We start from the raw sequence: 13,956 nt of genomic DNA on the forward strand, positions 1-13,956 counted from the left end.
GTTGTCGGTCAGAGGTAATCAGTAGAGAACAAATATAAATCCTAGGGAGAACCCTCATAATAACTCATGCTCATATGTTGTCTGACTGCAGTGTTTCTGTTCAGTTCACAACAGGTCTAATGGGTAAAACAGACTGTCAGCAGGTTGAAAGAACAGCATTTGAGATAGTTGATGGGCAGGAGAGAGCACTTTGGTAACTAACATCAGTTTGCCCCTCTTAACGTGGGTAAAGAATGAATCCACAGAGCTGTGATGCTGGTTTTCCTATAACTCATATAATATTTGACAAAAACTGTCTGAACCCCACTTTAAGGATGTAAGGAGGATCAAGCAGAGAAAAGTCTCCAGAAATGTAAAAATATTCTGTTGCTTGGAAGATAAAGACTAGACTGAAAAATTAGAGCAATTGGGCTACTCTTTTATCAATTTATCCTGTAGCTTGGGAAACATTTTCTTCTGTACAACTAGTTCTTTCCTCAGCTCAGGAATATTTTGCTCTATTTTATCTTTGTTATTTATTAGTTCCGGCTTTTTCTTCTGGATCACATATCACTAAACATGTTGGCTCTTGGGTCTCTGTCCTTCAGTTTGCGATATGCTCTTTCATGGATTTTGACTCTCTTTCTTAGAGAGAGCTCTTCAACGGATCTTCCATATCATCAAGTCTCTTTTGTGGAATCAGTTATGCTTTGTGCTGATAAAAATATTAATTTAATTATTTTATTGTCCTTTGATTTATGCTGCGATTCTTACCTTACTTATCTCCATTTTCTTTCCTTTTCATAATTTTCCATTTACTTTAGTAACCCCAGCTGCCTGAGGTTAGTAAGTTTTCGGGGAGACATAGCCATTGATCATCACGACAAAGGAAATCACATCTTTTCTGTTGCTTTTTGAGATTGAAGAAGCCATCTAAAGAGGGGTCATGAATAATCTGTGACTGTTAGTTTGTATCCTCCAAGAAGAAGCAGACCCCAATATGGGGTTACACATGAAATAAATGTATTAGAGAAAACATCTGTGAAGAAGAAATGGGAAGGTGCTGAAGAGGGTGGAGAGAACCTTCAAGCCACATTCTTAATGCAGGTCTGATCCCATTGAAGGAGAGACAGAAGGAAGGAGGCTTGGGCAGGAAAAGTCTCAGACTGCAGCACGGTTCTAAGTAAGTGTCAGCCAGGCCAACTGGAATTCCACAAGCCAAGGTGGCTTGCCAGAGGAGTCCCATGTCTCCTCTGCACTGGTGTTCCTGAAGCTCTTAGGCATTAGCTGGGAAGAGCTCATGGGTGTGAATACAATAGTGAAGTCAGAAAGGCAGCTGCTGGGGCCTCCTGTCAGTTATGCTTCCACTTGGAAGAGCTGAGTGGCACATTTCCATGCCTGTCACAGAGACTTTGTTCAAGCTCCTTCTCTGTGCTGTGCCAGTGATAAGATTGCCACCTTTCCACTGGCTTTCTGCCTGGCATAGCTTTTAGCAAATCTTGGCAGCATCATTGCTTTCAAATGCTACTTATTCTCCCTAGCAAAGTGGAAGTCCAAGGAGGCTGTCTTGATGTCCTGGGGTTGCTTTTGTGTCTTTACCACCATAATACTTCACCTTTCATGATGCTATCTGAGAAGGAAGGTTAGAGTAGTGTCTAAGAGTTTTTGATTTCAAGTAAAGAAGCCCTAGGTTCAAGCCCTAACTCTTCCATGTACAAGCTACTGTGATCTTGTTCAAGTGATGTCACCTGTCTAACCTTCATAATCTTTGTGGCCAAAATGGGTCATAAAACCTCTTAGAGTTGTAAGGATGAAGTGAATACATGTATTAGCACCTCATGAAGAATAAACATTCAATAAATATTACCTATTATTGTTTCCTAATGCTGCTGCTTTACTCAGGATGATAGATTCTAAACTGGTCTTTAGTTCTTTCTTTCCACATTTTTACTTGTACTTTATCTATTAGAAGTCCCAACCTCTAGAAGCAATTACCTAATGTCATTCATATTAAGCAATAAAACAGAAGACTTGGACCTGGGAATGTCAGATATGAAAGTCTGTAGTCTTAAAGGACATTCTCTTTACCTTTCCTGTGGTTTTGATGTTTGAATAGTATTGAGTCATCTTTTTCTAGATTGCTGCAGTGCCTATACCACCTTCCCCATATCACCCCCAACCACCACCACTTTTATGCTCTGTCAGTCTAGATAATAAAGACCTGGAGTGTGGGGATTTGTATTTCTGACTTCATTTTATCTATGAATGTTCAAAGTCCTTTAGAAACAGAATATTTAAATCTCAAATGACCATTTCTGGGTTCCACACTCGAGGGAGAGGTTATTTTCTCAAGATCTATTCAAGAATTGGAACAATTGTATCCATTTTCTGATGTGAATTACATAATATGTTTCTATAGCTCTAGTTTGCTAGGACATCTAGGACTGGGCAGGCCTAATATGAATGATTTCCTAGATGACCAATTTCTTGAAGTGAGAGATCACGTACACTATTATTTCTCAACAAGGTGCTGCTGACATTTTGAACCATAGAATTCATTTTGTATCATTGCAGAATGTTGCCAGATAATTGATAAGCATCTTTAGCTCCTACCCACAAAAGCCAAGCAATGCTTTCCCTACCTTATTCCCCAAGGTACTATTTCCATACATTTCCTACCACCTCTGGGTAGGTGTGCTGTGGTTCTTGGTTAGTGCCACTGGATAGGTTAAGCAATCCTTCAAGGAAGAGGAAGGTCTTGAGGGGTGTCCACGATTTCTAAAAGAGATATTATTGATGGGAACAGAGCTAGATATTTGCCTGAGATATCAGAAAGATTTTGAAGGAGGTTGTGAGATGAAAAGGAATGGAAACAAATCTTATTGTCAAATATTACATGTCTGATTTATTGGTCAGACTTAGTGATGCATCCTTGCCAATAAAGTATTAGGTGACATCTGGGAAGAAGGGTGTTTTGTATTCTTTTATGTGATGGTCAGTGAGGTGTGGCCACAAGAGGAGACAATGGAGAGGTTCAGGAAAAAATGAAGTTTATTATACTCACAGGTCCTAGAAGACAAGGAGGCACAACGTGCCACACAGGGCCACACAGAAAAGACTCCAGGGTGGTCAAAGGGCAGAAGACAGGAGTGAGAGGATGGTTTCAGCCATTGCATTTGTTGGGGTCAGCAGGAAAGGCAAGGTGGGGCAGGTTGAATAATTTAGGATTGGCTTGTTTGAATAACTGGCAGGCTTTGGGCTATAGGGGTGGCCCCTACTTGTCTGCTACTTGGCCCTGGGATGATTAAGGCAGAGGACTGTTACCTCTTGGGGTGATGGGCCAGGTAGGGAAGGTATGGCTCTGGTGGTTATTTTGTTTATCAAAGGCATACTCCTGCTGGGTCCTTTACTATCTCTTAGAATTGGCTTAATCCAGGGAGAGGCAGTCTCTCCCCAGCTAAGAAGGTTTTTTAATGTGTTAAAACATCACATTGTGTTTATGCATCAAAATATCACCCTGCGCCCCATAAATATATACAATTATTATGTATCAATTACAAATGATAATATGAGATGGGAAGGGAAGGAGAGAGGAAGAAAAGTTGGATAAAGGGTATAAAAACACAGTTTGATAGAAAGGAATAAGTTCTAGTATTCCATAGTATAGGAGGGAATTCATAGTTAACAATAATTTTTTGTATATTTCAAAATAGCTAGAAGAGAAGAATCGCAATGTTCCCAATACAAAGGAAAGATAAATGTTGGAGGTGATGGATAGTCCTATTACCCTGCTTTGATCATTACACATTATATACAGGTATTAAAATATCACATGTGTTTTGTACAACTATTATATATCAATAGAATTTTAAAAATTGTAATAAAATTATAATATACAGTAAATTAAAAACATATTCACAATATAATGGGGAAAATTCCAGGGCAGATCTATTAGCAAAAATGTAATTGTATGTAATTTTAATAGAATATTACTATAATCTGAGGCCACCAAAATTTCTATAACCACATTCAGATTTTCTCTAGTTAAGATCTAAATAAGTTTCAGGTTATTGAATGGGTTTTCGAAGCCTAGACAGTATTTTTCCTCCCAGAGGACTAGTGCTTTGTCAGAAGGTTTTTAAATTCCCTGAACTTCAGGTGTTGTTTAAGAGAAAAGGGTCCATAATAAATGTTTGAAGTTTAATTAGGAAATTCATGCATTTTAAATTCCCCCTTGTTCATGCTATTTGTCGGAGTACTTGTGTGAAGGAACTGTCCTTGGAGAAAGGGAAAGAAAAAATCTTTTATTAAAATTGGAAAACCTTCATGTTTATCATTCATATTTACTTGGAGACCAAGTATGAAAAGTTTTAATGTTGAAGAACTTTCCACCAAGTTTTTATGAGCAAGTAAAGCAGGGATATGAAATTGAGTTGTAACCTTAACTATAAAGTTGACTGTTGCAAACGCTATTATACTGGGATTCTGTTATATCAGTGGTTTTATTTGCACATTCTCTGCTGTGTATTAAAAGCTACCTTTCTCATTGTGCTTATCTCTTAATGGTAAATACTTTCAGAATATCCTAGCTGTTATAGCAAAAGTTTATCGAAAATCTTCCTCTCCCAGGGTGATGTGGTAAAATTAGTTTCATTATCATTAGTTTGCTCATTCAAAAAATGTTGGAACGCTTGATGGTGGTAGTAGTAGGTAGGTATCAGCTTCAAATCTTCCCTTAGCTGTGCTGCACAGAATTTCAATTGTATAGGCTTCTTATTTGAGAAATGTTTCACTTCCTGGCAAATTTAAATAGTCATTTAATGCTATTCTTATTGAAGAAGGCCACCTGGAAATCATGCTCATTTCATAGTTGAATGTCTGTATTGCTGCCACTGCTGCTGCTGTTTAGAGTGGAAGGGACTGATGCTATGAAGCTGTTTAAAAACCTGAGCTAAGGATCTGAGTGTGTTTGCTTATTTTTTTCTTTCCTCCCTTCTCTTTGATTTTATTCAAATGTAGATGCTTTTGACTTTCTCAATATTGTAATTTTCATTGTAGTGTCAAAATCTTGGATGTAAACTAAATGATATAAACATGTAGGACATTTTTTGTCTGAATATCAGCTACTGAGAAAGATTATGACATTTTTTCTGTGCTGTTTTCTGATTCCTTAGGGCAAAATATTTTCTAGTTAGGAATGAAGCTCTTTGAAGGACAATGTTTTCTACAGGTTTGTTGAATTAAAACATTAGCCAATTAGAAAAAAAAAATCACCATTATTTAAAATAATGTAATTATAAGTGTATGTTACTTGAAAGCTGACATCTATTTGAAATGCCAACATTTTGAGTGTATTGAAATGATAAAAATATTTAAATATATATTTATTAAAAAATAATGAGAACATATGCCAGTATTTTTTCTTCTGTGGTCTAATTATATATAAACATATTCAATAGGAAAAATAAAATTGGATACCTTTATTAATATTTCAGAAAAGAAAGACATCAATGTAATATTGTGAAGTTGTAGGGATTGCAATAACAAAATCTCATTATATGCTAAGAGTTGTGCTACACACATAAAGAGAACTAAAAAGTTGTAATCACATGCAGCGTTTTAACCAATTTAATGTAAATAAGAAAGAAGCAATGTTAGAGCCCTTTATTCTGAGCTATCTCTGAGTCTCAACTTTAAGTCTCATTATCAGAACTGGGTAACAAGTGAACCCTTAATCTAATAAGAATGAGAACCCATGTGTTATTTAGAAGTGTTGGTTAATCTCCAAAGAATTAGGGATTTTCCAGCTATCTTTCTGTTATTGATTTCTAGTTTAATTCCACTGCGGTCTGAGAGTAGACATTGTATGATTTCTATTCTTTTAAATTTTCTGATGGTTTTTATGACCCAGAATGCGGTCTATGTTGGTGAATATCCCATGTGAACCTATGAATAATGTGCATTCTCCTATTGTTGCATAAAGTTGTCTGTAGATGTCCATCATGTCCAGTTGATGAATGGTGTTGTTGAATTTCACTGTCTTTATTAATTTTGAGTCTGTTGGATCTGTTCTTTTCTAATAGGAGTGTATTGAAGTCTCCAACTATGATAGTGTATTTATATATTTATCTTCACAGATCTATTAGTTTTCTTTCACATATTTTAATACTCTGTTGTTAGGCACATACATGTTAAGAATTATTATATATTCTTGGAGAATTAACCCCTTTATAATTATGTAGTGCTCTTTTTTATCCCTGATAAATGTCCATGCTCTGAAGTCTGCTGTAACTAAAATTAATATTGCTACTCCTATTTTCTTTCAATTCATGTTTTTAGCTTGGTATAATTTTCTTCATCCATTAACATTTAATCTATGTGTGTTTTATATTTAAAATGGATTTATTTTAGACAATATATAGTTGGGTGTTCTTTTGTTTATCTTCTGACTCTTTATCTTTTTATTGTGTGTGTGTATAAATATATATGTATATATACACATACATATCTTTAATTTTTATTTCAATAGCTTTGAGGTAAAAGGGGTTTCTTGTTATATGGATGAATTACATAGTGGGAAATTCTGAGATTTCAGTGCACCCATCAGCCATAGTGTTCATTGTATATAATATGTATTTTTTTATCTGTACTCTTCCTTTCGCCCTCCCCCTTCCAAGTCTCTAAAGTTCATTATATCACTGTGTATGCCTTTGCATACTTATAGCTTAGCTCCCACTTATAAGTGAGAAAATAGAATTTTTGGTTTTCTACTCCTGCGTTACTTTACATAGAACAATGGCCTCCAGCTGCATCCACATACTGCAAAATACATTATTTGGTTCCTTTTATGCTGAGTGGTATTTCATGGTGTATATATATAACGTTTTGTTTATCCATTCATTAGACAATGGGCACTTAGATTGGTTCCACATCTTTGCAAATGTGAATTGTGCTGCTATAAGCATACATGTGCAAATTTCTTTTTAATATAATGATTTCCTTTTGGGAGAGTAGATACCCAGTAGTGGGATTGCTGGATCAAATGGTGAATCTACATTTAGATCTTCAAAGAATCTTCATACTGTTTTCCGTAGAGGTTGTACTAATTTATATTCCTGCTAGCCACGTATGCGCTTTTTCCCCTCATCCATACCAACATCTATTGTTTTTTGACTTTTTAGTAATGGCCATACTTGAAGGAGTAAAGTGCCATCTCACTGTACTTTTAATTTGCATTTTCCTGATGATTAATGATGTTGATCCTTTTTTCTTATGATTGTTGACCATTTGTATAGCTTCTTTTGAGAGATGTCTGTTCATGTTCTTTGCCTACTTTTTCATGGGATTATTTATTTTTTTCTTGCTGATTTGTCTGAGTTCCTTGTAGATTTTGGATATTACTCCTTTGTTGGATGCGTAGTTTGCAAATAGTTTCTCCCATTCTGTGGGATGTCTGTTTACTCTGCTGATTATTCCTTTTGCTGGGCAGAAGCTTTATAGTTGAGTTAGGTCCCATTTATTTAGTTTTGTTTTCATTGCATTTGCTTTTGGGGTCTAAGTCATGAAATATTTACATAGGCCAATGTCTAGAGGAGTTTTTTCAACTTTGTCTTGTAGAATTTTCCTGGTTTTGGGTCGTATATTAAAGTCTTTGATCCATCTTGAGTTGATTTTTGTATAAGGTGAGAGATAGGGATCCGATTTCATTCTCCTATGTGAGGCTTGCCTGTTTTCCCAGCACCATTTATTAAATAGAATGCCCATTCCCCAACTTATGTTTTTGTATGCTTTGTCAAAGATCAGTTAACTATACATATTTGGCTTTATTTCTGGGTTCTCTATTCTGTAGGAACCTGGTAGAACTCCAGGAGGTAAAACTCAAAAAATCACTGGAGCTCCCAAATGACTGGGACTCCAAAATGACTGAGCACCCCTGGAGTTCTTATATCTCAGACTTGTCTATACTGAGCCTCCAACTGTGTGTCAACTACAGTTCAGGACTTCCTGCCTGGCACTGGTTTCCACAGATTTTCAGCTCATGAGTATAGGGAAGCTCAAATTTTCCCCTGAAATTTTGATAATTTAGTTGGCTGAAATAAACTGTCAATAGACAGATTAATAGGAGAAAAGGCATAGAAATTTACTATGTGCCAGTGAACAGCAGTCCCATAAAATATCAGACTCAACAAAGGACCGGATGGTTGAAGCTTATATATCATCTTCATAAGACAGAGGAAAGTGGGGGATATAGGCAATTTTTAGAAGAAGAATCAATTGTTTTTAGGGGAAATGAATGGGCCTAAAGAACAAACAGTAGCCTGAGACAAAGTTCATCTGGGTTCTGAGTGTGGTGTCCACATCAGTCTTCCTTCCTGGAATATACATTGATTTCCTCTGATTAATGAACTATTTAAGGAAGGGTATCACAACAATTGGATATTTCCTGAAAGATTCAGTCTTTAGGCAGGGTGGGTAACTTCAGAGAAAGCCCTTCCTTTATTTGCTATTCCCCAAGTGCTTTGAAGTCCAAAGAGGCATGTTTTGGGGTATCATTTTTAAGTCTCCACTAGGGTTTCTGGTTTAGTAAGTTTTGATTGTCTCTATTTTCCTGTTGGTCTCTCTAATTTGGGGGACAGGGATTTGTCTTATGACCTCATGTCTCTGATGGATCTAAGACAATGTATTCAGTTTTAGTTTGTTCAGCTTTTTATTTGTTATTAGGATGAAATGATAACTTTCAGGTTTCTTATATATAAGACCAGAAGCTGAAAGTCCCGCTGTTGTTTTGAAGAAATTTAATGATATGTCTCTGAAGGATTAGGACTTCTGGTTTTGGCTTCAATCCAACAGAATAAACCTCTCCTCAATTTTGGCTTTATAGAACACAGCTTACCTACTTCTTCCCCATATTGATAAACAAAATCTACATATGATATACCCAACCATTGTACTTGGAAACTTCAATATGATATGCCTGATCAGCATACATAGAAACTTCCATATGACATTGCCAATCAGAGAATATAGGTTCTTCCATGTGATATACCTGGGCAGCATACAGAGAATCCTACTATATGACATACCCAACGAGTGTACATAGGACCTTCCACGTGGCATGCCCAACCAGTGTACATGGGACCATCCATATAACATGCCCAAGTAGACATTTAAATTTAGGTCAATAGTCTCATTTTCATGACAAGACTGTTGGGAAAGCACTTTAGTAGGAAAAGAGGAATCCTGCTAGAATTTAATCAATCTAATCCTTCCTTCACAATTATGAACTTATATCTAATGAGCAATAGGTATGCAAGGAACAGAAACAGCAAAACAGAAAAGGCCCAAGACAAGGAAGTAGAATACAGACCTTGAAAAAATGAATAAATCACACATTAAAAGATATGTTTTATTATTATTATTTTAAATATGGAATGCTTCACAAATTTGCATGTCATCCTTGTGCAGGGGCCATGCTAATCTTCTCTATATTCTTCCAATTTTAGTATATATGCTACCAAAGTGAGCACAAAAGATATGTTTTTTTAAAAAAATAATCTACTTAGTCTCTTCACAGCTACACAAGAAGATATTGCATTTTTTTAAGAAAATGGAATGCATCAAGAATTTACATGCCATCTTGTGCAGGGGTCATGCTGATCTTCTCTGTATCATTCCAATTTTAGTATATGTGCAGCTGAAGTGAACACACATATTGCATTTTTAAAGAAACGTAGAATGATAAATGAAAAGGAGCAATAGGAGAATAAGAAAAATTCTTAGAAATTAAAAGTATGTGATTATCAAAGAGAAATCAAAAGAACACTAAAGCATTAATGAAATAAAAAGTCTGCCAGAACAAAAAGAAAATGCAATATATTCACTCTAGCAAAACTTCAATCAAAACAGTAGACTGAATGTATTGTCTTCAAGGTTTTTAAAGTAAATTATTTTAACTAGCATTCTGTATTTAAACTGAGTAACAACCACAAGGACAAAATTAAGAATTTTCTGCATGCAAGATATCATAAAATTTACCTTAAATGCACTTATTGACCAAGAAAAATAACTAAGAATATGTCCTAGGAATATTAAAATATAATCTAAACATATAATCAAAAAGAAAAAATAATGTATAATTATAAGAGGAGAGAAATGAAAAGAAAGCTTAGAATACAGGGTGTGCAGTAGGCTTAGACAGCAATTCACAACAAAACACAAAGTGAAATTGTGTTCACTTTAACAAATTACGTATTTGAAAGCTGAATGAACTTAGTGCTATGGTGTAGGCATAGTATCTTTTTTTTAAAGTGGAAAAATGTAAACAAGGCATTGAAATTTCAGGAAAACCCAAAAGTTGTTTGAGTAATTGGAGGTCTGAATTCTGGAAAAAAAAAAAAAAAAGTCAATTATTTAACCTGGTAGTATTCAATCCATGCTAGAGCTAACAAACAATCGGGAAGTGGAGAGGAAAATAAAGAAAGGCAAGGGAATGTGGGGCCACTGATTTTTTTTTTTAATTTTCTGTGGCAGGAACTGAAGACACATTTTGTAGAAGTTGATGGATTAAGAAAAAGAAGTTGCATTTTATTACCTATCCTAAAGATAGAAGGTGATCTGAACATTCTAATATCACTTGCCAAGACTGTTGGAGCATGGGGAAGAGAGGTATTAGAAATGTAGATGAGCTAAACTTTTGTATTTCAAAGTAAGGAGTCCATAGTTACTATTAGATATTGGTTAACCAAAAACACATACGGAAAACAATATATTATTTGGAGAGAAACAGTTGAAGATGTTTACCTCTAGGGAATGATAATTGGAAAGAACATAAGAATTCTGTACCATCTGTTTAGTTTGAGTTTGTTGATTTTTTTATCATGTGCATTTATTATTTACTGTAAAAGTCAGAGTCCTGTCATGAAGTGAAGGCATATTCCAACTGAGTAAACAATGGAGCATTTAATTAAGGGATTATTTATTATAATTTTGATTTCTCCATCTCTACAAACAGTAGATAGTGTTGTATCCTGGCTTAGTAACAGTAGGGGCCATTACACCTCCTAGGTCTGAAGAATGGGAGGGAGTGGTCACCAGAACTGGGAATATTATATAAGGTACATGGATAGAACAGCCTGACAAGAAGGTGGCATGTGCAAGAGAAATACAGCCAATCTATAGTGACGTGGAAGAGAGGAAAGACACCAATGGAATAATTACCCTGACTCCATTCTCCTTTCACTCGTCATATTTTGCAGGTTCCTCCCATGACTGACAGCTTAGAAGCCAGAGGTTAAGGGAGCCTATCGATCAATGCACTCCACGCAAACATGTCCCAGGAGCAGGATAGAACAAGGTGTAAAAGGGTGGGACTCTATCTAGAGGGGCAAAATGAAGATATCGAACACATTGACATGAATAAAATATGTACAATGTCATTATAATGTGTCAAATTTGCACAGAAAAATAATCATAAAATATTCAATGTCATAGTCAACTACTAGTGGTGTTTTATGCCAGCTGCACTTTAACTAGCTAGTTAACTGGAGGATTTGAGTGAAAATACTTCTTTTTTTTTTTTTTTAAAGAGAGAGAGAGGTTCAGGAAACATCTGAAGGGGAATGGGCAAGTGATGCCTGAACGGTACTGGCAGAAGATAAATGGTATGTTATTTTAAGCCAGTAGAAAGCTTAATCCCATGAGGGAAACTCTGGGAAATGTACACCATATGAGTCAGAATTACTCCAAGAATGAGGGAGCTAGGACACTTAGCTTCCTGAACCATTGGGTGTGATCTGCCCCTGTAGGCAAAGGGCCTTCCTAGGATCTAGAAAAAAAGACTCCAGGCAGCTAGATGTAGATACTGGCCATTGGATGTTTGTCAAAGCAAAAGAAAGATCTGAAGGGTAAGGGAAGGACATTGTTGGTGTCTATACTTTTGGCCAATATGCCACAAGTACAAATGCACCAGTTACAGTGTTAAGCATGACTGCTTGAATTTACAACCAGCTTTTGAGGATATGGAGATGGAAGGTGTTCTTAAAAGTCCCATCTTATTGTCGTGACAGCAAAGATCATTATATAAGTCTGTTATTATTTCAGGCAATTAAAAAACTGCTTGTAATTATTTAAGTCACACTTCTTTTTAATATTTTTGACAGTCTGTAATTTTAGAATAACACTCTCAAATACATCATTTGCCATATTTTAACACATTGGAGTTACATAATCTGTGTATCAGTGTACCAGAGTGAATTTGGTTTTGTGAAGACCTCAGAAGAAAAGCTTACCTGCAATCTCCATGTCTAAACTTGAATAGATTAAAATGTTCCCTTGATTAGGAAATGTGTAGCTCTGCTGTGTTTATATTTGTTTGTTTTAAATCCAGGCTGATGAATGCCTACTTGTGTAAAACTGTACAACTAAGTGCACTTCTGTATTAGGACTTCTCTGTGCTCAGCTCAATCCCAGATAGGGCTGAGGAGCATGCCTGAGACTCATGCCATCACCCTCATGAGACAGCACATAAATGTATAATGTGTTTCATCATGTCTCATAAGACTAAAGTTTGTTTAACACTGATTTTTTTACATGCTTAAATGTTCGTGTTTGGACTTTTAAGTTATGATAGTGAGTTTTGATTATTTTTCCTATTGTTGAATTTTAAGAATGTGTTTTTCCAGATGAGTTGAAAATCTTACCATTGTTTAATTACTCAACTAATATTTGTTGAGTGCATACTATGTGGAGGAAACTGGTCTAGTGCTTGGGATTCCTCACTGAACAAAAGTGATAAACATCCCTGACCTGCTGCTTACATTTAAGCAAGGAGGGTGAGTCAATAAATCATGAATACATATAATACATTAGAAGGAAATATATGCTGTAGAAAAGTGATGACATAAAGCAGAAAATATTGGAAATGCTAGCATCAGGGAGCAGGGTGTAGTATTAAAAGGTCAGAGTGGGTCTCATTGCAAAGGGTAGATTTGAGCAAAGGCATCAGAGGTATAAAGAAATTAGGCATATGAACATAGGAGGAAAAAACATTTTAGGCAGATGTAATAAATAATTTCAAAACTGAAAGGCTTGTATCTTTAAAAAGTGTTTATCTTCTGGTCAAAAGGCTCATTGTAGTTGTTTTGTTGAGGGGAACTGTGGGAAAGTGTGGCTGGAACCAGGGAAATCAGTTAAGAAGTAGTTCTATTCATCCAATAAAGAGATACTGAGAACTTGAGTTAATTTAAAATGAATACTGTTTGCTAGGGAAAAAAAGAAATTCTAAAGAAAAATTTGCCCGTGGGCCAATTAAGTTGATCAGGCTTAATATGAAATAAGCATAATGGCATCAGTTCATTTTCAGCTCACGGTGACCAGTTTCATTGGGGTTTCTAAAATGGCAAGAGAGATTCAAATGCCTCAGCTGGCTTCCAAGTCAAGAAAGTGTAATGGTGGCTGTTTCTCATTATGGTTCTCTTTTTAAGGTGACAAAAGTCACCTAATTAGTTTGACTTAAATAAAGGATTTTACAAACTGACAGACTTCGTTTTGAAACAAATTAATTGAGTGTACAAAATGACTCTGCTCTTACCTAGTTTTTCAAGCTGAGAACCAAACTGCTAACATGTATGGGAATATAGCACTTTGCTGGGTTTTTTATTTTAATTTAAATTTTTTGAGTCTTTTTTGCTATTGTTGCTGTTTTGATATGTGCCCAACTTGATAGTGTATGCTGTGGAAAGGCTAGGAAACATTTCAACCCACTAAGTCCCTCATCAATGGGAAGGAGCACTTTGTATTGTACAACAGAAAATAAATTCTGCTTATCACCTGCTATGGGATATTTATAAAAATTTACTAAGGATCAATTCACAGAGAAATTCCTAATACATTCTAAGAAGAATTCTATCAAAATGTAAAAGTAAAACTAAAAACTTCAACTAGATAAAAACACATCTAAATAATTATTGAATCTAATCT

At 35.6% G+C, this 13,956-nt stretch overlaps 1 long non-coding RNA gene and 2 other non-coding genes across 4 annotated transcripts in view; 1 reads left to right on the forward strand and 2 right to left on the reverse strand.

The window, feature by feature from the left end:
* Nucleotides 1-13,514, forward strand: part of LOC107971704 (uncharacterized) — a 51,864-nt gene extending 38,350 nt beyond the window's left edge. The window contains exons 2-4 of one of the 2 annotated variants that reach the window (XR_008546289.2): nt 3,693-3,796; nt 10,510-10,644; nt 11,235-13,514. This is a non-coding gene — a long non-coding RNA (uncharacterized LOC107971704). The remainder of the gene's footprint in view (nt 1-3,692; nt 3,797-10,509; nt 10,645-11,234) is intronic. The other variant, XR_001714596.3, reaches the window with a different exon arrangement.
* Nucleotides 9,400-9,506, reverse strand: LOC112208316 (U6 spliceosomal RNA). Its single transcript, XR_002942718.1, has one exon. It is a non-coding gene; the product is annotated as a U6 spliceosomal RNA (small nuclear RNA).
* Nucleotides 9,581-9,684, reverse strand: LOC112208327 (U6 spliceosomal RNA). The gene has a single exon (XR_002942729.1). It is a non-coding gene; the product is annotated as a U6 spliceosomal RNA (small nuclear RNA).
* Nucleotides 13,515-13,956: the final 442 nt, after the last annotated feature.

The sequence above is a fragment of the Pan troglodytes genome, chromosome 12, assembly GCF_028858775.2.
Source record: "Pan troglodytes isolate AG18354 chromosome 12, NHGRI_mPanTro3-v2.0_pri, whole genome shotgun sequence".
Lineage (NCBI taxonomy): Eukaryota > Metazoa > Chordata > Mammalia > Primates > Hominidae > Pan > Pan troglodytes.